We start from the raw sequence: 24,538 nt of genomic DNA on the forward strand, positions 1-24,538 counted from the left end.
AAGTAAAATTGCAAGGAAACTAAAGTGTAGAATTGAAATTGGCCGAATCTTAAAGTGCAGAAGGAGTAGATTGCAAAAACTTAAAGTGCATGAGATTTAAAAGAGCTGAAACTTAAAGTGCAAGAAATGTAAATGACTGAAACTTAAAGTGCAAGCATTTTAATTGCTGAATCTAAATTGACAAGAAACTTAAATTGTATGAATAGTAAAGGGATTTGGGTGCTGGGATTCAGAATAAAACTGGGAAATGTAAATTGTAGTAAACTAAAAAACTCTCAGATGACAAAACTTAATTCAGGACTTGAACACCAAAATAGAAAAGTAAAATTGCAGAAGAATTGAAGCAGAATAAATCCTAAAATGGAAATTGACAAATGCAACAAAACAGAAAGAAGCTTCATATCTCAATTGCTCTCTTAACAAAACAGAAAAGAATTTGCAGAAGAAAGTAAAACAAGGAAGTAAACTATGATCAGATCTTCAATTCATAAAACTATCAAAGGCAAAATGAAAGAGAACTTCCAAGATGAAGAAATTCAGAAGAATTCTTCAATCCGAAGTCAAAAACCCAAAATAGAAAAGTAAAGGTTGTAGAAGAGGGAAAGCAAAACAGAAAGGAAAATTTAGATTTGATCTCAATTTTAAAATTTTAAAATAAAAACTAAAAGAGAGCTCCCAATGAAGTCAAATTCCTATCTATTTAGACACTTTCCAATTCTGGCTTTGAGTACTTGGAGTGGGCTTTTTTGGCCTTCGAAGAAGTGGATTAGAATGGCAATTTGTTGCAGCTTCTAGGGGAACGTTGCGTTCTCAAAGTGAGCGCAGCGTTCACTTTCCATGCGTATGCATCCCTGATGCGTGCGTGTCTTTTTTCTCTTTTGCCCATCGACGCGTACGCGTCATGCACGCGTACGTATCACAATTAGTCTTCAACTCCAAACACGCTCGCGCGCTCCTTCCACGCATACGCGACCTCAGTAGCATTAACTTAGTGAGCGCTACGCTAGCTAAGTGAGCGCTGCCCACGCGTGCGCGTCCTCTGCGCGTGCGCGTGGGTGGCATAATCTCAAATCAGGCAATAGCGCCGACCATGCGTGCGCGTGTTTTACCCCTGGTACACCATCGACGCTTGCGCGTCATGCACACGTGCGCGTTGATTGCAGAATTTTGCCTCCAACTTTGAATCTTGCCCAAAAACGCTGAGTAAATGAACGTAGCGCTCTCTTTGAAAGCGAGCGCCAAACACACCCACACGTACGCATCATGCACGCGTACGCGTGGGTCTTTGAATTTGCTTCCATGACGTGTAAGCGTCCTACACACGTGCGCGTCACTACTGAGTGTGGCGCTCTTTATTTGAACGCAGCGCTACTCTGTACTGCATCACTTTCTCTTCATTTTATCACCTGAATTCAATCAAAACACAATCAAAGTCTCACCAAAATCATAAGAACTTGCATCATTCATAATAATCACTTAATTCTTGCATAAATCTCATGATTTTGTATAAAATAAATGATGTTTGATTGACTCACAATAATCATGAAATTTCACTCCAACCACTTACTTATTGTGTAAGAAAGTGCAGAAAACCTAATGAAACAAATGAAAAATGCTTGTGAAACTAGCATAAGATGACTTGTCATCATTGAGTAGTAGTTTTGTTGCAGTATAGTTAGATTTACTTTTCACATCATCTCGTCCATCTTTTGTACTTTTCTCTTAAGCTTTGAGTAGCTAAATTCCCTCTCATTGAGAGAGGGAGCTTTGTTGTACTTGATGGATTGATAATAGTGAATTTCTTCTTCTCGTCATCTTCTCTTTGATTTGCTAGAAGGAATTTTGTTTTAATGCTAGTGTTCAATCATCATGGGAAAGAGGTTGAATGCAAAATGGGTTTCATGGGAACCTTGGAAAAGGAAACATGAAACCATGCGTGAAATCCCTTCTCACATTTGAGTAGATTTAGTTTTTGGTGATTGGATATGGTGACATATAATCCACCCTCTATTTGGATCTTTGAGGATGTGTGGTATAATCAGGGACCAAGCATATCTCTCTTTATGAGCAATTAGACTAAGAAATTCGCTGATTATCAAGATTTGAGAGATTGAGTTACCAAAGGATTGGGGCTCAATCAATCATGATTGCCAAGAGGTCAATGAGTTGCATGATTGACGATGAGATGAGCTGGATTTAATCCAAAGAGAACAATATCTCATGATCTCAATGAATTCCCCCTATTCTTATCTTCCACATTCTTTATAGCTTTCTTTACATTCTGTTAATCCCCATTCCCATTTACAATTAAGTCATTTATGTTTCTGCACTTTACATTCTTGCCATTTCCTTTTCTACACTTTATTGCTTTTCTTTACTTTTGAGTCTTTTATAATTTTGCCCAATTACAGTTCTGAATCTTTGTGGATATGATCCCACTCCTAGTGGGTTATTACTTGACGACAATTTTGGTGCGCTTGCCAAAAGAACGGATTCATCATTTTTATATAGGGAGTGAATCCGGTCATCAAATGCGTAAACAAGTTATCCCATCAATATCGACATTAAAAGGATAATAACAATGTAAATGGATTTCCTAATATTACTTGATGAGATATGTTTTTTGCTAAAAAGAATATGGTGGAAAAACATACACGATTTTTGTAGATTTTTACTTTGGTTAATTTATGGTATATAGTCATTCTGTTATTTTTGGCTTTATAAACTTTTTCTGTAGTCTTTTTATAATATTTTGTAGGTATTAACCCTTCTTGAATACAGCTAACATCAGCTCTTGAGTCTATCATGGCTATGAAATTATATTTTTGTTCTGCTATTGTTATAGTTACCGTAGTGAACCATTTCTGGTTCACTAATAGAGTTTGTACATTTTATATAATTTTCTGGACCCATGTGAACATACTTTTCTTTAATTTTTATTATATTTTCTCCTATTTTTAGAAATCTGTAATCCATATTGATATTTTGTTGTTTTAATTCTAAAATTTCTCTTTTTAAAATTTTTGTTTTTTCTTGAAGAGAATTAAGGGAGATTTCTTCTTGTGGTTTTTTGAAAAGATTATAGATTTCCTTTATTTTTGTTGGTCTTATTTTCTGCTTACTTTCTTCTAATTTTTTAAATAATTCTGCTAGTTGATTTATAAATTCATCTCTTAGTGGTGTATTTTCTAATTTGTCAATTATTTTTATTCATGTAGATGTTTGTTCTCTGGTTAAAACATTTACAGTTTTTTCACAATTTTTACAATTACACAATCCTATTCCTAAACAATTATTCTGCTAATCTTTTTCGCTGTTTTCTTTTGAGGTTTCTTCTTCTGACATAAGGACTAATTGCTGTATAAAGTAATCTTTAGTTTCAGAAGAGTCCTCATAAGTTGATTCTTCCTCTGATTCTGAATTGATTAATATGGTTGTTAAAGCTTGTTTAATTTCTTTTATTTTCTATATTATTTATCTTTTGTTCTATTGTACACTTATTAGTGTAATGACCTTGTTTTTACATTTCCAACATGTTACTTGTTTTTTTAAAGAATTTGGGTTTTCCTTTAGGAGTTTTATAGGATTTTTTATAATGTTTCTTTTCTTAATAAGGGAGTTTTTCAATATTATATCTATTTTTTTATAATTTTTTCTTTTTAATTTTGTTTTGACCACTTGGTGTTATTTCTGGAGTTATTCTATATTGATAACAAAACGTTCTTAGTTCTCTTTTCCCCGTAATAGTTTCTTGTTTTATTTTTTGTTGTATCTTAGTATCTTTGCATACTTCTATACCTGTTTGTACTATTATGTTATGTAATTGTCCAAAAGTTAATAAATCATAAGGAATTTAGTTTTGAAACTGCGTTTGTAGATTTTGTAAAACTTTTTTAGAGAATAATTTTGGTAAAGCTGCCACGAATCTTTCTTTCCAGAAAGGTGTATGTGCATAATCTCTTATCTTGACTTTTGACATAAAAACATCTTTATACCATCTATAATCAGACATGGTTGGACATCTTAAATTTATTAATTGGGTTCCTATCCTACCTTTGAAAGTACTTGGATCTCCTACAAAGTTTTTAATAATGGTCTAAATTAATTTGGATGTAGCATTCTGTGACTGATCTTCTTGTTTAATACTATTAAAAATTAAATCTTTTTCTTAAATACTGAGAAAATTATCCCACCAGCCTTTTAATTGTCCTATAAACCCTTGGGTTAGCATAATTGCTGCCTCTTTATCTAAAGCTTTTGTCATCTTATAAGCAGTTGCGACCACAATCATATTACATATTTGATCTAAAATGGCTTGTTTACTTAATCCATCTATATTCTATTCTACTTAATCTGATCCAAAAAATTGTTTTGTATTAATTGTGTTCTTTCTTCTAAGCCTACATCTGCTGGTGATGGTCTGGAATAATAATTTCTTGTTTTAGGGTAATTTATTTTATGGGTCATCTTATTTATTTCTAATTTTTCTCCTATTTTTAATGTATTAATTTTTATTTTTTCCAGACTAATACTTCTAAGTTTTTCTTTTAATTCATCAACTTCTTCTACTTTAGATTTTAAACTAATATTATCTAAGCTTTGTAATTTATATATAGATTTTTCCATAGGTTTTTCTATTTTAATTGGTTTTTTCATATTTTCCATTCTCCCTAATTGATTTTTCATTATATCTAACATGGTATTAGTAAAGTTTAATTGTTGATGTAATTTTTTAATATCTCTTTTTTTTTATGTTTTCTTCTGCATTGTTATCTTTATAGGGTGTTGCTTCAACTTTTAAGTCTTTTCCAACTGGTATTTTAATAGTTTCTTTAGGAGGGTATTCAGATTCTATTATTGATCCCAAACTAGTTTTCCATATAACAGCCGTTTTTGTTAATGGACATAATTTCTTGTTATTTTCAAAATAACAATTAATGTACCATTCAAAGAAATATAAATTAATTCTATTTTCTTTCATAAAATCATAAAATAATTCTCTAAGTCTAATAACTTTATTTTCAGAATAATTGGTAAAAAATACTAATCTCTTAATGGTTTATTATAATCAGCATTAAAATCTTGTCTTATCTATTCTTTATCAATTTCAAATGGTTCTTCCTTAATAATTACTCCTAGTACTTGTGATTTAGTTGGATCGCAATCTGAATCTGTTTCATATACAGGAACGACTATATGAGGCCTTATATTATTAGTTCCTATAATATTATCCATATTTTCTATTAACGAATTATCTATAGAATTTCTATGACTAATAGTCTCAATATTATCATGAATTTTTAGGGATTGTGATCTATTCATCCTAATTCTAATATCTGTCCCTTTTCTTATTATTTCTTTCAATTTAGTATTTTCTATTTATGGTTCTTTAATAATATCAGGTATTACCCATTCTTCAGGCATGTTTCTTAATAATTCTTCATGTTTTAGTTTCCTCGGTGTTTGTATATTAGATCTTTTGAGATTTACATGAATAATTATCGTTTCTTCTCTTGAGGATTGTCTTAACACTTTAAAGTTATAATTAACATTAGTAATTTTATAATATATTCTATAGGTTATTTGAAATGGATTTATTTTTCATTTATTATTTTTTCATCAAATTTTAATGTAACTCTAAAGCTTGCCAAGTATATTCATTTCTTAGATTCATAGCATAATTCGGGTAACAATTGAAGAAAACTGGTCCATTATGATAGTTGCTTTCTAATATTCCTATTAACCAGTCACTAAACTTTTCTCTTAATGTTAATAATATAGGAATATTTATTCCTATTCTAAAATTTGGTTTCATTGCTACTTGTATTAATCCTATATGGATGAAGTTATATCTTTTTTTTACTATGTTCTTTTAACTTATCTTCTTCTAAGATGATAATGATCCTATTATTACTTGTTCCAAGTTTACAATATTCTAACATATGTATTTCATAATCTCTTTCTTCCCAGAAAGATCTTTTTTTATACACTTCATTTTTGTTTATTATAGGTTTACTCCAATTATGAAAACTTTTCCTAGCTTAGCTATCTTTAACTCATTTTTAGCTCTGGAGATTGATGTGTAAGAACCGCAACTAATCAACCAGTTAATTAAGTGATTATATTGCCCAAATTAGATCCTAAAAAGTTAGAGAGAAAATTTGAGGATTTAAAGGTGATTTCTGGACTCAGTAGGTCTTTCTGAGTCAGAAAATGTGCATTCTGTGAAAAACCATGAAAAACCATGAACCGGCAGTTGAATCGGTTGAACCGGTTCAAGTCTGTCCGGTACTGCATGAAAAAAAGTGAAAACCGTCAAAAACATTAGAAGAACATTAGAAATGGAAAATCGGGCGTTAATTTTTAAGGTTTGGCTTGAAGTTGGACCAAACGGGCTAAAAATGCTAACGGATTGGACCGGGCCCAAGTTGCGCCCAAACCTAACATATAAAAGGTTCATTTAGTGAACCAAACCAGCCACAACACCATCAAATACACACACACACATAAGAAATTGAAAGGGGAAAAGAGGAAGAAGAAAATACTATTCACCCATCTCTTCTCTTCGTGATATCTCGAGCTACGGTGCTCCGATTTGCGTGACGTCAGTGGCTACGCGTTTCTTGTGAAGAGCTCTACAAAACCCATGTAAGAAACTGGTAAGGAAAGTTCAAAATCTTCCCATTTCCTTTCCTCTAAATTTCAGGTTTTTAGGGCTTTGGGTTAAATGAATTTTTGTGATTTTGGATGTTTAGGTTTGCTCTAATCCTTGCTTAGCATTAGATTTGTGCTATCAAATCTGTTGGACAAGGTAAGAGATATTAAACCCTTGTGATTTTATGTTTATTTTGAATCCTAGGTTGATTTGTGGTGATTTATATGTATATAGCTTGATTATTGTGAGTTTGGGAGCCATTGGAACATATTGATGCTTGTTGAAGTGAAATTGAAGGCTTGGTTTGGAGTTGGGAGCTTGCTTGTGCTCATTTTGGGTTTTGGTGTATATAGAAAATCGGCCAAGGTATGGTTTCGGTTTCCTCTATGTAGTATGTAATATTCATGGACACTTAGGCTAGTGACCCATAGGATAAGTTTGAATTTAAATGGTTGTTGAGTTGTTGAATGATGGTATGTGGTAATTTATGATGAGTTGATGATTGTTGAGTTTGATTATGATGATTGGTAGTGATATGATGATGATTAATGATTATGAAGTTGAGAAGTGATTTGTGTTGATATATGTGATGATAATAGTGATGATTTAGTAATGTAGTTGGAAAAATGTGAATGGAGATTTTGATTATAATGTGATATGTTGATGTTGAGGTTGAGGATGATGAATGGTAAAGGAAAATATGGTAAGTTTAATGTGATGTGATATAAAGTGTTGATTTTTGATAAGGAAGGGAGTTTGGAATGGTTTGGTATTGTTTTGGTTGGTTTGAGATATGAAAGTTGGAAAAATTGGTAATTTGGGTTATTTGGTAAAAGTGGATTTTTTGGTGAACTTTGTCTGATCATAACTTTTGCCTCGGTTTTCAAAATCTGATGAAACTTCTCTAGAATTAAAGCTCTTTGAAAATCCTTTAAATCGATATAAAGTTTGTGAAATTTAGAATTTTGTAGAGGAAGTTATGATCATTCAAAGATGGTGTTGAAAATCTGAAATTCTGCAAAGTTGCAGAATTTCAGGATTTCTAATATGTGTGCACGCACAGCCTTGTGCGCACGCACAACACTGCAAAAATCTCATTCTGTGCGGACGCACAGACCTGTGCATACGCACAGGCAGGTAAAGGCTTACTGCTTGCAGCGTTAGCACAGCTTGTGCGTGCGCACATCAATGAAGAATTGCAACCTGTGCGGACGCACAACCCTATGCACACGTACAAGTTGGGAAGGGTCGTTTGTTGGGGGCGCTAGCACACCCTATGCAAGTGAACAGACTTTACAAGTTTTAGTACCTGTGCGTACGCACACTTTCAAAATCTTCCTGAGCGTGAACACGTACACCTCTGTGCGTACGCACACGTCCTATTTCACAAATTTAAACTTTATTTTCAACTATTTTACCTTCCCAATAAGGTTGTAAGCTTCTATAACATCATTTTAAGGCTTTTGGGATTAATTTTGAGTATCGGAATATGGGAATTAAGCTAAGGGTTCTAGTTAAAGATTATTATGAAAAACTAGAAAACGGAGGTTTAGGTTTCTGGTGTGCTAGGGACGGGTTTGGTGGAGTGAGAAAGAAGAATGGAGATGTCGGATTGACAGTGGTTGAGATGAGTCGAGGACTCAGAATGAGATGATGGATCCATGGCTTATTGAAAATGTTTTATAAAAACCACTGATGTATCATTTGTATATTGAGACTTTGAGACGCTATACGCCTGGCAGGGGCTGTGGTTGGATCTCTCCTGTCGAGGTAGTGACGGCGGCGTAAGGGCGGTGGTTTGTCCCGCTTGTGCTTAGATGTGAGGTCGGTGGCAAGAGTATCCCGCTCACATCCCTTCGGATCAATAGAGCATACAAGCACAAAACCCTGGATAGTGATCCAAGCACTATTGATGCACGAAAAATTTCTTTCACGTATAACTGGCAAGTATACCGGGTCGTATCAAGTAATAAAAACTCACATGAGTGAGGTCGATCCCACAGGGATTGAAGGATTGAGCAATTTTAGTTTAGTGGTTGATTTAGTCTAGCGAATCAAGTGTTGGTTGAGTGGTTTGTGATTAACAGAAACTAAATTTGCTTGAAACGTAAAGGGAGATGGGTAAAGTGCAGTAAATTAAAGAGCAGGAAAGTAAATGTGCTGAATCTTAAAGAACAAGTAAATTGTAACAAACAGAAGACTAAAGATGAATTGAATTTCAAGTAGATCCAAACAGAAAAGTAAAAATGCTTTGAGAATTGCAAAAACAGAAAGGCTGTGCTTAATTTGCAGCAAATGAAAAGAAGTTGAAGATCTCAGGAGTGGAAGAGACTAGATAACAAGTCTAGATCTCAAATCCTTCCTTGATCCAACAAGAACAATTGCAAGAGAAATGAAGAAAAGTGAATTGCAGAAATTGTAGAAGAAGAAGCAGTAAATGGAAATTTAAATTCAATTATGCAGAAAATTAAAACAAGAGATCTCAAGGTGAGATTGAAACAGAATTTTTTCAATTCTTCACCCAAGATCCAAAGCAAGAAAAGTAAAGAGTGCTCAAGCAAGAACCAAGAAGAAGAGAGATCAATTCTCCTTCCAAGTTCTCTGAAATTTAAACTCAAAAGCAAAAGCTCAAAATGAAAATATGAAAGTTCAAAGGAAAATTCAAAATAAAATTCAGCTCCCTAATTACATCAAACTAACTCCTATTTATACACTTTCTATTCTTGGATATTGGAATTTGGATGGGCTTTTGATTTGGTGAAGATTTGAATTAAATTGGACTTTTGGTTGAATTTTCAGCCCATGGGTAATATGCATCCAGGGGAGTGCTCAGCTCACAAAGTGAGCTGAGCTTTGACACTTAGTGTGGGGAAGCATTGGTAGCGTGCTGCTGTCTTGGGGTGCATCAGGGGAGAGCTCAGCTCACTTTGTGAGCTGAGCATTGGTGCCTTGGTGCCAAATGTTGTGCGCTGTGTGCTGCCCAGGGACCGTGTCATGCGCGCTCCTTGTGCTCCTGGCCGTGTCAAATTTGTTGTGTGATGCCCATGGACCTTGTCAATTTGTTGCGTGCCTCATGCATCAAGAAGTAGCGCTCAGCTCTCCAAGTGAGTTGAGCCTTGGGACATCCAAGGGAAGGTCCTTGGTTCGAAACCCATGGGAAGCATGCGCTACCCCTTTTCTTGGTTGCCTTGCTTCCTTGCTTCCTCAAGGTGTGGGGTTCGAACCTTGGGGAATGCACTTGGCCAATTTTGGCTTATTTTTCCTTGTGAGTAGCGCCTCCCCCCTCCCCTTTGGTCATGAGTTCAAGTCTTGGAGCATGCATTTGCAAATCATTTTCCTTGAATTATTTCCTTAGTGCTCTCGATAATGCTCACTTTGTGAGCTGAGCTTGGTTCTTCTTTCCTTGTTTCTTGGCCTCATGTTGTGCTCAGCTCACAAAGTGAGCTGAGCTTTGTGCCTTGGTCCCTTGGGAGTGAGTGTAGCGCTCATTTAGTGAGCTTGGTGCTCTTGGAGTGAGCTTCATGGTTTGTTATCCAAATGATATCATGGAGATCTCTCTATAGGTAATCACCTTGAAGCAGCTTATAGTTTCTGTGCTTTGGCCTTGACTCTAAGTGTCATGTCTCAAAGCGGCTCTTTAGATAAGCTTTCAATCAATACTCCTAAACTAGTTGGTTTTAAGGTATTAGGTGTTGAGGCACCCCTTAGGATTTACTTGCTCAAGCCTCTCTCTTTGACACAATTCGACCACAAGCATTTACTAGGATAACAACTCTTGGAGTTTTTGTTTCTTCTTTCTTTTCTGCCTAGTAATTGATGCTCAGAGCCTTGGGCCATGTTTATTCATTTTTTTGTGTTTTCTTTCTTTTGTTTGCTGCTTCTTGGATCAATAAATGTTTGAGAATCTCCACAATACTTCTTTGAACTCTATGTCCTGCCTATGAGCTCCCATGCAAGTTTTCATAAGCATGCAACCTCAATGCATAATCATACAACTAGAACCACCACTTCTCCTAATCTTTTGCTTGCCTCAAAATTGTTGAATTCCTCAATCTTTCTTTTCAAAGAACTTTCATGTAATGCATTTTTTGAAATATTGAGTGCAAACAAGTTTTGGAGAGTATAGTGTTGTAAATGATCAAGCATCTTGATTATTGATTTGCAGAAAAACTATACTAGACAGAAGGGCAGATAGGGGTATAATATAACTTTCAATCACAGCAATATCTGATAATGAATAATACAACCTTTTGGAGTTTACTTGCTGTCCTCTTCCTCATCATCATTGCTGGTCTTCACATTCTTTCATCTCTTTGATTGATGATGTTTAATCTTTCCAAAAGTTTGTATGGTGCTCTGCAGTGATATTGAAAGTTGCTTGTTCCCCAAGCACTTAAAAAAATTGGTTAGCATGCATGATTTATTTGTGGGCTTTTGAACTTACTTTGGTGTGGGAAAACCAAACTTAGTACCTTGCCAATGGTTCTCATGCATTAGATTAACCATGTGTGAAACTCTTTTTTTTCTTTTTTTCAAAAGCAATAGAACTGAAAACTAGGAAACAACAAATTAGTTAACTAGTTTATCTAAATACTTGAAGCTAGCATTATGCAAAAGGTGAGAATGTGTTTTATGATGAGATTTTGGTGGAACACCAAACTTAGAATCCTTCATTCTCCCTTATATTGTTTTGGTGTGTAACACCAAACTTAGCTTCTTGCAATATAGATAAAGCTAATTAACCTTTTCATTAAAATAGCTATGAAAAGGAAACTACCTCAGGTTTGGTTGCCTCCCAACAAGCGCTCTTTTATTGTCACTAGCTTGACATCTTTCATCCTCGGATCATGGAAGTTGAGGCTTCTGTTGCCTTTGGTTTCCTCCTCTCACTGTGGGCTTCCTTTCCTCTGTTTCTTTTTGTGGAATTCCTCTGTGGTGTCTTTCTTTGACGATTATTTCCTTTTCCATAGCCTTCTCACTTTCTTCCCTAACTGCTTTCCCTTTCAACCCAGCAACTTTTTAACTGTTCTTTGGGTCATCTTCAGTGGCCCTTAGGGATATATTTGCCTCTCTCTCGCCCAATTCAGTAAGGTTTTGAACCAGTTGTTCCATTTGCCTTTCAACTCTTCTGAGTGAAGCCTCTTGGTTCCTGCTTATCATCTCTTGATTTTTCCTTATTTCTTCCTGCTCTATTCTTATCATTTCTTGAACTTTCATGAACCTCTCCATCATCATTTCTAGAACATAGAGTCTTTGAGAGTTTGGAATTGGTTGTGGTTGTGTCAACTGTGATGGTGGATGAGAGTCATTTTGGGCGAGTGGTGAGGTAGGACGGGGTTGGAAGTGTGTGTATTGGGATGGTGTGTGATGATTGTTGTTGTGGGGGTGGTTTTTATGTTGGTTTTTGAAGTTGGGGTTGTTGCAGTTGAAGTCCCTTGGTTTTTGATTTTGGTTTTCAAACCCCCTCCAGTTGGATTGAGTTCTCCAGGGTGGGTTGTACACTTCATTCTGAGTCCTTCGTTGGAACATGCTTGAGGAGCTATCTGGAGTGTGTGATCGCTCATAACTTTGTTGCTCATAGTTAATTACTCCAGAGCCTTTTTCAAGTTGATTCCAACAATGGGGATTTTGAGGTGAGTTCTGTGCATTTGCCACAGCATGTTGCAGTTCCTCTATTTTTCTGTTAATCAGCTCCAATTGTTGCTTAAGCTGTTGATGTATCTGCTCGCTTTGGGCCATGATTGCGCGAATACCTTCAATTTCCTTCTCTTGTGCGAATGGTTGCACTCCTGTTTCTGGTTTAACGATTCCTTGAGGTGGTTTCAGCTTGGCTAGGAGTTCACTCATTAGTTCTTCCCATCCTATGATGTTTCCTTGTGGGAAAGCTTCAAACTACTGAGCAATGTCGTTCATGGTGATGAGTGGTTGCTTGTCATCTAAGGTGGGGATATTACTCCCCTGCTCACTGGAATTCGTTGAGTTCCCCTCCATGATCTGCACAATCACAAACTGTCCAAATGAAGATTGAATATATTCATGCCCAAAATGTGATAAGAAAATTAGCTGACACAATGTATCAAACAGTTGATAGGCTTGAGAGATTAATAAAAGAAAATTGCTTCTCTCTTATATTCAACAAGCAAAAGCATAAGAATCACACAAAGCCAGAGAAACCAGGAAAACTTCAATCTATTGCTAGAATGAAGTTTTAGTTAGCTTAAGCAAAAATTCAAACAGTTAGTGGGTTAGTCCAAAGTTAGAGAAACAGAAAATAAAAATGCTAGATCTAGATCTCCACTTCACTTAATCATTGTCAATCTAATCAATCCCCGGCAACGGCGCCAAAAACTTGATGCGCAAAAAATTTCTTTCACGTATAACCGGCAAGTATACCGGGTCGTATCAAGTAATAAAAACTCACATGAGTGAGGTCGATCCCACAGGGATTGAAGGATTGAGCAATTTTAGTTTAGTGGTTGATTTAGTCTAGCGAATCAAGTGTTGGTTGAGTGGTTTGTGATTAACAGAAACTAAATTTGCTTGAAACGTAAAGGGAGAAGGGTAAAGTGCAGTAAATTAAAGAGCAGGAAAGTAAATGTGCTGAATCTTAAAGAACAAGTAAATTAAATTACAGAAACTTAGATTGCAAGAAATGTAAATGACTGAATCTTAAAGTGCAAGAAATGTAAATTGCTTGGATGATAGAAGGGAATTAGGAAGTGGGATTGCAGAAATTTAAACAAGAACAAGTAAATTGTAACAAACAGAAGACTAAAGATGAACTGAATTTCAAGTAGATCCAAACAGAAAAGTAAAAATGCTTTGAGAATTGTAAAGACAAAAAGGCAGTGCTTAATTTGTAGCAAATGAAAAGAAGTTGAAGATCTCAGGAGTGGAAGAGACTAGATAACAAGTCTAGATCTCAAATCCTTCCTTGATCCAACAAGAACAATTGCAAGAGAAATGAAGAAAAGTGAATTGCAGAAATTGTAGAAGAAGAAGCAGTAAATGGAAATTTAAATTCAATTATGCAGAAAATTAAAACAAGAGATCTCAAGGTGAGATTGAAACAGAATTTCTTCAATTCTTCACCCAAGATCCAAAGCAAGAAAAGTAAAGAGTGCTCAAGCAAGAACCAAGAAGAAGAGCGATCAATTCTCCTTCCAAGTTCTCTGAAATTTAAACTCAAAAGCAAAAGCTCAAAATGAAAATATGAAAGTTCAAAGGAAAATTCAAAATAAAATTCAGCTCCCTAATTACATCAAACTAACTCCTATTTATACACTTTCTATTCTTGGATATTGGAATTTGGATGGGCTTTTGATTTGGTGAAGATTTGAATTAAATTGGACTTTTGGTTGAATTTTCAGCCCATGGGTAATATGCATCCAGGGGAGTGCTCAGCTCACAAAGTGAGCTGAGCTTTGACACTTAGTGTGGGGAAGCATTGGTAGCGTGCTGCTATCTTGGGGTGCATCAGGGGAGAGCTCAGCTCACTTTGTGAGCTGAGCATTGGTGCCTTGGTGCCAAATGTTGTGCGTTGTGTGCTGCCCAGGGACCGTGTCATGCGCGCTCCTTGTGCTCCTGGCCGTGTCAAATTTGTTGTGTGATGCCCATGGACCTTGTCAATTTGTTGCGTGCCCCATGCATCAAGAAGTAGCGCTCAGCTCTCCAAGTGAGCTGAGCCTTGGGACATCCAAGGGAAGGTCCTTGGTTCGAAACCCATGGGAAGCATGCGCTACCCCTTTTCTTGGTTGCCTTGCTTCCTTGCTTCCTCAAGGTGTGGGGTTCGAACCTTGGGGAGTACACTTGGCCAATTTTGGCTTATTTTTCCTTGTGAGTAGCGCCTCCCCCCTCCCCTTTGGTCATGGGTTCAAGTTTTGGAGCATGCATTTGCAAATCATTTTCTTTGAATTATTTCCTTAGTGCTCTCGATAATGCTCACTTTGTGAGCTAAGCTTGGTTCTTCTTTCCTTGTTTCTTGGCCTCATGTTGTGCTCAGCTCACAAAGTGAGCTGAGCTTTGTGCCTTGGTCCCTTGGGAGTGAGTGTAGCGCTCATTTAGTGAGCTTGGTGCTCTTGGAGTGAGCTTCATGGTTTGTTGCACCACACTTCCTCCTTTCTTGGCCACACTTTCTCTTCCTTGAACCACGCTTCTTAGGCCACGCTTTTCTTCTTTTCTTCACCTACAATTAATCAAAACAACCAATCAAAGTATCACCAAATTCACAAGGTTTATAAATCATTAAAAATCAATTAAATTTAGCTTAAACCTCATGATTTAGCATCAATTTCATGGTGGTTGTTTGATTCAAAGAAGTTGTGCATTTTCATTCCAAATTGATTTCTTAGGATGCAAGAAAGTGTATAAAACTAACTAAAAATAAAGAAAAAAGGCTAGTAAAACTGGGTCAATATGACTTGTCATCAACTATATCTTGGGGTTTCCCATATATTGATTCCAAAAGGCGACATCTCCATGGAGATGTGTCGGGTTGGCAGTTGAACCAATAATGTGATATCACAGCCAGTAGGGCACGCATTCATCATATACATTTTCTATCTGTTTGTATGCTTTGTCTACTTGTAATGGCTTGCCTATTTGTATAACAGGCCTAATTGCTATTTGAATTAATTGTCTTATATGCCAATACTTGTGTTTTACTTGCATTGTATATTATCTGTGTTTTCTATTGGGATTGAGGAGGTTTGGAAGGCGGTGGCGATGGGATCGCATGGAGGATGGGTTGGTGCAGGCTGTGGGACAACGGTGTTTGGTTAGAATAGAAATCCCCTAAGGTAGATTACCCGGTTTAGTTATGTTAAGATTGATATATTTATGCTTATTTGTTTTAGTATGCTTTAATATTGAATCTTATGATGGATATGGAGCTTAGGATTGCCTTTGGCATCCCGAGGTCTTATATCCTATATCACGGGGCGCTGTTACCATACTGAGAACCTCCGGTTCTCATACCATATTTCTATTGTATATTTCAGATGCAGGTTGCAACCCACCTCGGTGAGTTGTCTAGTTGGTGACAGAAGTGGAGGATCCAGATACTTCTTTTGAGTCATTTTGGGTTATTGTGTATATTTCTCACTTTTGTATTTTCTTTTGCCTAGAGGCATGTATTTGAGAGAACAAAACTTGTATAGGCTCTTTTAAAACTTCAGTTTCTGGTCGTCTGTATATGGCTAGCCGGCTTAAACTCCGCGAGCCGAGGCTAGTTTCTTATGATTATTATATACTTATCTATGTAATCTTATATCTATTTCTTATGCCTTAAACGAGTAGCTTCGTTAGTACGTTTTGCGCTTTTGAAATCCTGCTTTGAGCTATATTTTTCATTGGGCTTCTAGATTATACTATTCTTTCTATATATATTATATGTATAAATCTTAGAACTGTCGTAACCACTGATTAACCTTTGCCTTACGGCTAGAGGTAAATATTAGGGTAATTAGGGTGTTACATGATGCTTCATCATTATCGGTTTTTACTACTAAAGAATTATTTTTTCCTAGATTTAAACTACTCATCGTTCTTAATAAACTAGCGATTTTATGGATAGAAATTTGTGAGTTACGGGACCACCCTCGTTAACCAACGGATTCACTGCCTTAATAGGACTTACAACCGGGACCACGATCTGGGCTGACCAACGTATTAAAAGTTCTGACTGCTATTTCAGAGTTTTAACTATAAAACTTTTAGTTTAACAAGAAGATTAGTAATAAAAGCCCGGTCCAAAATATTCTTTATAAATGTTATCAGATACCTTCCATTTGGGTAGGCTCTGATACCACTTGTAAAGGTTAAGCTTTTTATCTTTTGGATGCTACTTTGAGTTTTTATGTTTTTCTTGTGATTTCAGGTGATTTTTGGGTAAAATTAGCATGTTTTGGCAAAGTCTGATTCAGAGGCAAAGAAAGGATAGCAGATGCTGTCAAATCCTAACCTCCGTGCATTCCATCGAGTATATCCTAAGCTACAGAGATCCAATTGACGCGCTCTCAATGGCGTTGGAAAGATAACTTTAAGAGCTTTCTAGAAATTTATTATAGCCTATACTTTTCTTTGGAAATGTCTACCCAAAACGGGCATTGAACGCCCAATTTACCCCCTTTCTGGCGTTCAACACCTAAGAAGGACCAAGGCCAGTGTTGAATGCCCAAAACTGGCGTTCAATGCCACCAAAAGAGCACAAGGTAGCATGGACACCCCCTAATGGGCGTCCAGTGCCCACTCATCCAAGTTGGATGCCAAACTCAGCCAAAAGACTCAACCAAAGTGGTCCTAGAGGTGGATTTTCACACTCTTTAGCTTAGTTATCTCATTTTTTGTAATTTTTAATTATTATAAATATCTTTTTAGGTCTATTTGTTAGTATAAATAGAAGGAAGATCACTCTTGTTAGGGGATCTTCGAACCTATCATACATTTTTTCTCTATTTTTCTGTAAAGTATGAGCAACTAAATATCCTGAGTTAAGGATATGAGCTCTGCTCATTCCCATGAATTAATATCATTACTTTTCTACTTTAATACATGTTGGATTCCATTCTATGATGTATTGTCGTTCTTCATCTTTATGAATTTGGGGTGGAACGAGAGTATGACCCCTTATTCAACATGAGCTCTTGCGAAGTCTTAGCCGGATAGTATTGAGCTACAGCATAAGAATACATCACAGGTTCCAATATAGTATCTGGGCTAATTAGGATATGTGACATGAAATCTCATTATTCATGGGTAATTGAGGTCTCTATGGCGTTAAGGCTAGAATACAGAGCATCATTCTCTGATCTGAAAGATCTGACCTTGTTTGCGGAGTTTTGAGTAGGATTACCAGAGATTGAATTGCGCAAGCTTTATTCTCGTTCAGATTGGATGACCATTAGCACCGGCCTGTGATCTGGATTAGAGGAGATTAATGACCACTAGCCCCGGCTTTAATCACTTACAACCATGCCATTGAATGAATCCCTCATTGTTAAAGTAGTATTAATCCAGAAGAACAAGCATCTCCAAGGCCTTAACCGATTTCCCACCATTGTTTCTACACCAATTCAATATGGCCTTCTTTATTACTTTGTTTTATGCATTTACAATAACAACTATCTTTTCTATTCGCCTGACTAAGTCCAGCAAGATAACCATTGCTTGCTCAATCCAACAATCCTCGTGGGATCGACCCTCACTCCCCTGAAGTATTACTTGGACGACCCGGTGCACTTTTCCGATTCAGTTGTGCGAGTTCTAATTTTGTGCGCCAAATTTTTGGTGCCGTTGCCAGGGATTGTTCGAGATTGACAAACTACCGGTTGTCTTGCTCTTTAGATCAGGTACTTTTTACTGTTTTTTCTTTTGCTTGTGTTTCTTGTTAAAAGTTTTTAATTTTTCTTTGTGTCTTTTCGAAAATTTCCTTTCCAAAAATTTTCTTTAGTCATCTTTTTCTTTTGTTTGAGTCTTTTGTCAATTCTTAAGTTTGGTGCCCTTTTGGTCTTTGTTGATTTCTCTTTTCTAAAATTTTTCAAAAATTGTTTTTGGTTTTCTTTCCTTGTTGTTCGAAATTTTTGTTTTATTTTCCTTATTTGATTTTAAAATTTTTTATGTTTAGTGTCTTTTAGTGTTTTTCCTTTTAATTTTTTGAATTTATTGTTGTTTAATTTAAAAATTTTTTTAGTTTGGTGTCCCATTGGTATCTTTTCATTTAATTTAATTTTCTTGTTTATATTTTTATCTATAATCTTTATCTTATCTTTTTCTTTAATTTTAAAATTTTGTTATCTTATCTTTCTTTTTTTAAATTTAAAATTTAAAAATTTGAGTATTTGGTTAATTTTTCTTTCTTTAAAATTTGAATTTCAAAATCTTTATTTAACTTTCCCTTTTTAATTTCAAATTTTTCAAAATCAAATCTCCTGTCTTAAATTTTTAAAATCTTATCTTATCTTATTTGACTTTTTCTTTTCAAATTTAAATTTTAAAATCTTTGATTGACTCTTTCTTTTTAAATTTCAAAAATTTTTAAAATGAAATCTTTTATTTTATTTTCAAATATTGTTAGTTAGTTATTTGTTTTATCTTATTTCAATTTTAAAAGTTTGGTGTCTTTCTAATTCTTCTCTCTCTTTTTCGAAAATCTTCTACATCTTTCTCTCTCTACTTTTTCAAGAATTTTCAACTCTTTTCTCTCTGTTTTCAAAAATTCTTTCTAATAAAAGACACCTGTATTTTATTTTTCTTTTTATCTAAGTCTCTCACAAAGAGATCTCTATACTCTGACATAGAGACTCCTTTCTTTTTCTCTTCTTGGTTTGTTTCTTTTTTATGAGCAGGAATAGGGATAAAGAACCCCTTGTTGACCATGATCCTGAACCTGAAAGGACCTTAAGGCGGCGTTTGAAACAAGCTCGAGCTAGTAGAGCCGTACAGAATCTCATAGAAGCTCTTGAACGAGAAGTTGAAGATACAACAATGGAAGCTGATCCAGAATCTGGAGGAGACGCGAGAAAGGTCCTTGAATCTTATACTGCACCCAATTATGACTTCTATGGATGCAGCATCTCCATACCTGCCATTGGTGCAAATAACTTTGAGCTGAAGCCTCAACTGGTCACTCTAGTACAACAGAATTGCCAGTTTCATAGACTCCCGCAGGAAAATCCCAACAAATTCATATCTGATTTCCTACATATCTGTGACATGCTGTGAAGACTAATGGAGTGGATTCAGAAGTTTACAAGCTCATGCTCTTCCCCTTTGCTGTAAGAGACAGAGCAAGGCTATGGTTGGATTCTCATCCTAAAAAGAGCCTAGATACTTGGGAGAAGGTGGTCAATGGATTTTTGACCAAGTTCTTTCCACCTCAGAAGCTGAGCAAGCTTAGCGTGGAAGTTCAAACCTTCAGACAGAAAGATGGTGAATCCCTCTATGAAGCTTGGGAAAGATACAAGTAGTTGATCAAGAGATTTCCTCCTGACATGATCTCAGAGTGGACCATGTTAGAGATCTTCTATGATGGCTTCTCTGAAATGTCCAAGATGTCATTGGACCACTCTGCTGGTGGCTCCCTTCACTTGAAGAAGACGACTGAAGAGGCACAGGAGCTTATTGACATGGTTGCCAACAACCTGTATAAGTACACTTCTGAGAGAAACCTTATAAACAATGGGGCAACTCAGAAGAGAGGTGCCTTGGAAGTAGACACTCTGGATGCCATCCTGGCTCAGAATAAGCTCATGTCCCAACAGATCAATATGATCTCTCGATACTTGAGTGGGACATAGAACCTGGATGCTTATTGTCCAGAGATAGCTTATGAGGTGGACACTGGTGATAACGTCTGGACCACAATGGAGGTGGTGAACTACATGGAAAACTCCTCCAAAACTCCAACAACAATCCCTATTCAAATAGTTTCAATCATGGATGGAAGAACCACTCCAATTTTGGGTGGAGAGATCAGTAGAAGCATCAACAAGGCTTCAACAGCAATCAGGGTGGAACGAACTAGAACTGATTCAACAACAGACCATTCCAACCCTCTCAGTAGCAGATGGGGACTCCCGCATAGAGCCTCTCTGACCTGGCTACTACAGTCTCTAACCTCTCTATGACTACTCACAGTTTCATGGCAGAAACTAGGTCATCCATCAGGAACTTGGAGATACAGTTGGGACAGCTGAGTAAGAGGATCCCAGAGATCCATCCAACACTCTTCCCAGCAACACGGAAGTAAATTTGAATGAAGAGTGCAAGGCACTCACTGTGGAAATTGAGGCCGAACCTAAAGGGGAGCTTGCTAATGAAGAACTGAAGGAGATTCAGGCTCATGAGGAGACTGGAAATGTCACTGATGAGCGGATATTTTATACGCTTTTTGGGGTTAATTTCATATAGTTTTTAGTATGTTTTAGTTAGTTTTTAGTTTATTTTTATTAGTTTTTAGGAAAAATTCATATTTCTGGACTTTACTATGAGTTGTGTGTTTTTCTGTAATTTCAGATATTTTTCTGGCTGAAATTGAGGGAGCTGAGCAAAAATCTGATTCAGGCTGAAAAAGGACTGCTGACGCTGTTGGATTCTGACCTCCCTGCACTCAAAGTGAATTTTCTGGAGCTACAGAACTCGAAATGGCGTGCTTCCAATTGCGTTGGAAAGTAGATATCCAGGGCTTTCCAGAAATATATAATAGTCCATACTTTTCTCAAGGATAAATGACGTAAACTGGCGTTCAACGCCAGTTCTCTGCCCAATTCTGGCATCCAGCGCCAAAAAAGGATCAAAAGTTGGAGTTCAACGCCAGAAATGGATCCAAACCTGGCGTTGAACGCCCAAAATAGCCTTATGCACGTGAATTTCTTAAGTCTCAGCCCCAGCACACACCAAGTGGGCCCCAGAAGTGGATCTCTATACCATCTGCTATAGTTTACTCATTTTCTGTAAACCTAGGCTACTAGTTTAGTATTTAAACAACTTTTAGAGACTTATTTTGCATCTCATGATATTTTAGATCAAAACTTTGTACTCTGTGATGGCATGAGTCTCTAAACTCCATCGTTGGGGGTGAGGAGCTCTGCTGTGTCTCGATGAATTAATGCAAGTATTTCTGTTTTCCATTCAAACATGCGTGTTCCTATCTAAGATATCCATTCGCGCCTAACTATGGAGAAGGTGATGATCAGTGACACTCATCACCTTCCTCAATCCATGAACGTGTGTCTGACAATCGCCTCCGTTCTATATCAGATTGAATGAATATCTCTTAGATTCCTTAATCAGAATCTCCGTGGTATAAGCTAGATTGATGGCGGTTTATTCACAATTCAACTGATAAATACAATTGACTTCCTGACTAAGAATTGCAAGATAACCATAGATTGCTTCAAACCAACAATCTCCGTGGGATTCGACCCTTACTCACGTAAGGTATTACTTGGACGACCCAGTGCACTTGCTGGTTAGTTGTGCAGAATTAGAAAGTGTGATTCACAATTCGTGCACCAAGTTTTTGGCGCCGTTGCCGGGGACTGTTCGTGTTTGGACAACTAACGGTTTATCTTGTTGCTTAGATTAGGAAAAATTTCCCTTTTTAGTTTAGAGTCTCTTATTATTGTCGTGTTAAAATTTTAGAATCCTTATTTTCTTTTTTAAAATCTTTTTTTTCAAAAATAATTTTTCTATTAAATCATGTGCCAAGCTTTAAGCTTGGTGTTTTCTTGTTGATTTTTCTGTGTTTTTCAAAAAATTTAGTTTGGTTTTCTAAAAATTTTAAGTTTGGTGTTCTTCCTTCATGTTCTTGTATTCTTGTGAGTCTTCAAAGTGTTCTTGAGTTTTCCTTGTGTCTTGATCTTAAAATTTTTAAGTTTGGTGTTCCTTGGTGTTTTTCCTCCAAAATTTTCGAAAACTAGGAGCATTAGATCTAAAAATTTTAAATCTTGTGCTATTTTATTGTTTTTCTCTTTCCTCACTAAAGTCAAAAATATCTTTTCTCTCTATTTCTAAAACAAAATTTCAAAATTTATTTCTAAAATTTAGATTTTTTTTTTTCAAAACTTCCTAACCACTTTCTCTCTCCTCAATTTTTCGAAAATCTTCACCCAATTTTATTTATCTTTATCTTATTTTCGAAATAAAAAAAAATATTTTCTCTATTTTACATCATCTCCCTTTCTCCATCATGGACCTAAGCGGAAATGAACAGTCCAGGAGGACTCTGTGGTCATATTCTAACCCCTCTACTGCTTCCTATGGGAGTAGCATCTGCATACCCTCCATTGGAGTCAGTAGCTTTGAGTTGAATCCTCAGCTCATTATCATGGTGCAGCAAAATTGCTAGTATTTCGGTCTTCCACAGGAAGAACCTACAGAGTTTCTGGCACAGTTTCTACAGATTGCTGACACAGTACATGATAAAGAAATAGATCAGGATGTCTACAGACTATTACTGTTTCCATTTGCCGTAAAATATCAAGCTAAGAGGTGGTTGAATAACCAACCTAAGGCCAGCATAAGGACATGGAAACAGCTAACAGAAAAATTCCTGAATCAATACTTTCCTCCAAAACGGATGACACAGCTAAAGCTGGACATCCAAGGCTTTAAACAAGGAGATAATGAATCTCTTTATGATGCCTGGGAGAGATACAGAGAGATGCTACAAAAATGCCCCTCTGAAATGTTTTCAGAGTGGGTTCAGTTAGACATCTTCTATGCGATCACAGGGCAAGCATCAACTTAATACCTGCATCCACTATCAGAAAGCTTGGTTTAACTGAAGAAGTTAAACCAACCCGGATATGTCTTCAACTTGCTGATGGCTCCACTAAATACCCATCAGGCGTGATTGAAGACATGATTGTCAGGGTTGGGCCATTCGCCTTTCCCACTGACTTCGTTGTGCTGGAAATGGAGGAGGACAAGAGTGCTACTCTCATTCTAGGAAGACCCTTCCTAGCAACTGGACGATCCCTCATTGACGTCCAACAGGGGGAAATAACCCTGAGAGTCAATGATGATGAGTTTAAGTTGAACGCTGTCAAAGCCATGCAGCATCCAGACACATCAACAGACTGCATGAAAGTTTATCTTATTGACTCTTTGGTAGAAGAGATCAACATGGTTGAGAGTCTCGGAGCAGAGTTGGAAGACATCTTTAAAGATGTTCAGCCTGATTTGGAGGATTCAGAGGAGATGAAAGAGCCTCTGAAATTTTCTCTGGAAGAGGAAAAACCTCCTAAACCCGAGCTCAAGCCATTACCACCATCCTTAAAATATGCATTTCTGGGAAAACTGGTTCCTACAAGAACAGTTACAGGGTGACGCATGTGTATTGACTACAGAAGGCTCAATACAACCACCAGAAAGGATCATTTTCCTTTACCATTCATAGACCAGATGCTAGAAAGACTAGCAGGTCATGATTATTACTGCTTTTTGGATGGCTACTCAGGCTATAACCAGATTGCAGTAGATCCTCAGGATCAAGAGAAAACAGCATTCACATGTCCATCTGGAGTGTTTGCTTATAGGAGGATGCCATTTGGGCTGTGTAATGCGCCTGCAACCTTCCAGAGATGCATGCTCTCTATTTTCTCTGATATGGTGGAAAAATTTCTGGAAGTCTTCATGGATAACTTCTCAGTATATGGAGACTCATTCAGCTCCTGTCTTGATCACCTGAAACTTGTTTTGAAGAGATGCCAAGAGACCAACCTAGTTTTAAATTGGGAAAAATGTCACTTCATGGTGACTGAAGGGATTGTTCTTGGGCATAAAATCTCAAATAAGGGAATAGAGGTGGATCAAGCAAAAATAGAGGTAATTGAAAAATTACCACCACCTGCCAATGTTAAGGCAATCAGAAGCTTTCTGGGGCATGCAGGATTCTATAGGAGGTTTATAAAGGATTTTTCAAAAATCGCATAACCTCTAAGCAATCTGCTAGCTGCTGACACGCCATTTGTGTTTGATACAGAGTGCCTGCAGGCGTTTGAAACGCTGAAAGCTAAGCTGGTCACAGCACCAGTTATTTCTACACCAGACTGGACATTACCATTTGAGCTAATGTGTGATGCCAGTGATCACGCTATTGGTGCAGTGTTGGGACAGAGGCATGACAAGCTTCTGCACGTCATTTATTACGCTAGTCGCGTTCTAAATGATGCCCAGAAAAATTGCACAAACACAGAAAAAGAATTACTTGCAGTGGTTTACGCCATTGACAAGTTCAGATCATACTTAGTAGGATCAAAAGTGATTGTGTATACTGATCATGCTGCTCTTAAATATCTACTCATAAAGCAGGATTCAAAACCCAGGCTCATCAGATGCGTGTTGCTTCTGCAAGAGTTTGATATAGAAATAAGAGACAGA

The sequence above is a fragment of the Arachis ipaensis genome, chromosome B10, assembly GCF_000816755.2.
Source record: "Arachis ipaensis cultivar K30076 chromosome B10, Araip1.1, whole genome shotgun sequence".
Taxonomy (NCBI): Eukaryota; Viridiplantae; Streptophyta; class Magnoliopsida; order Fabales; family Fabaceae; genus Arachis; species Arachis ipaensis.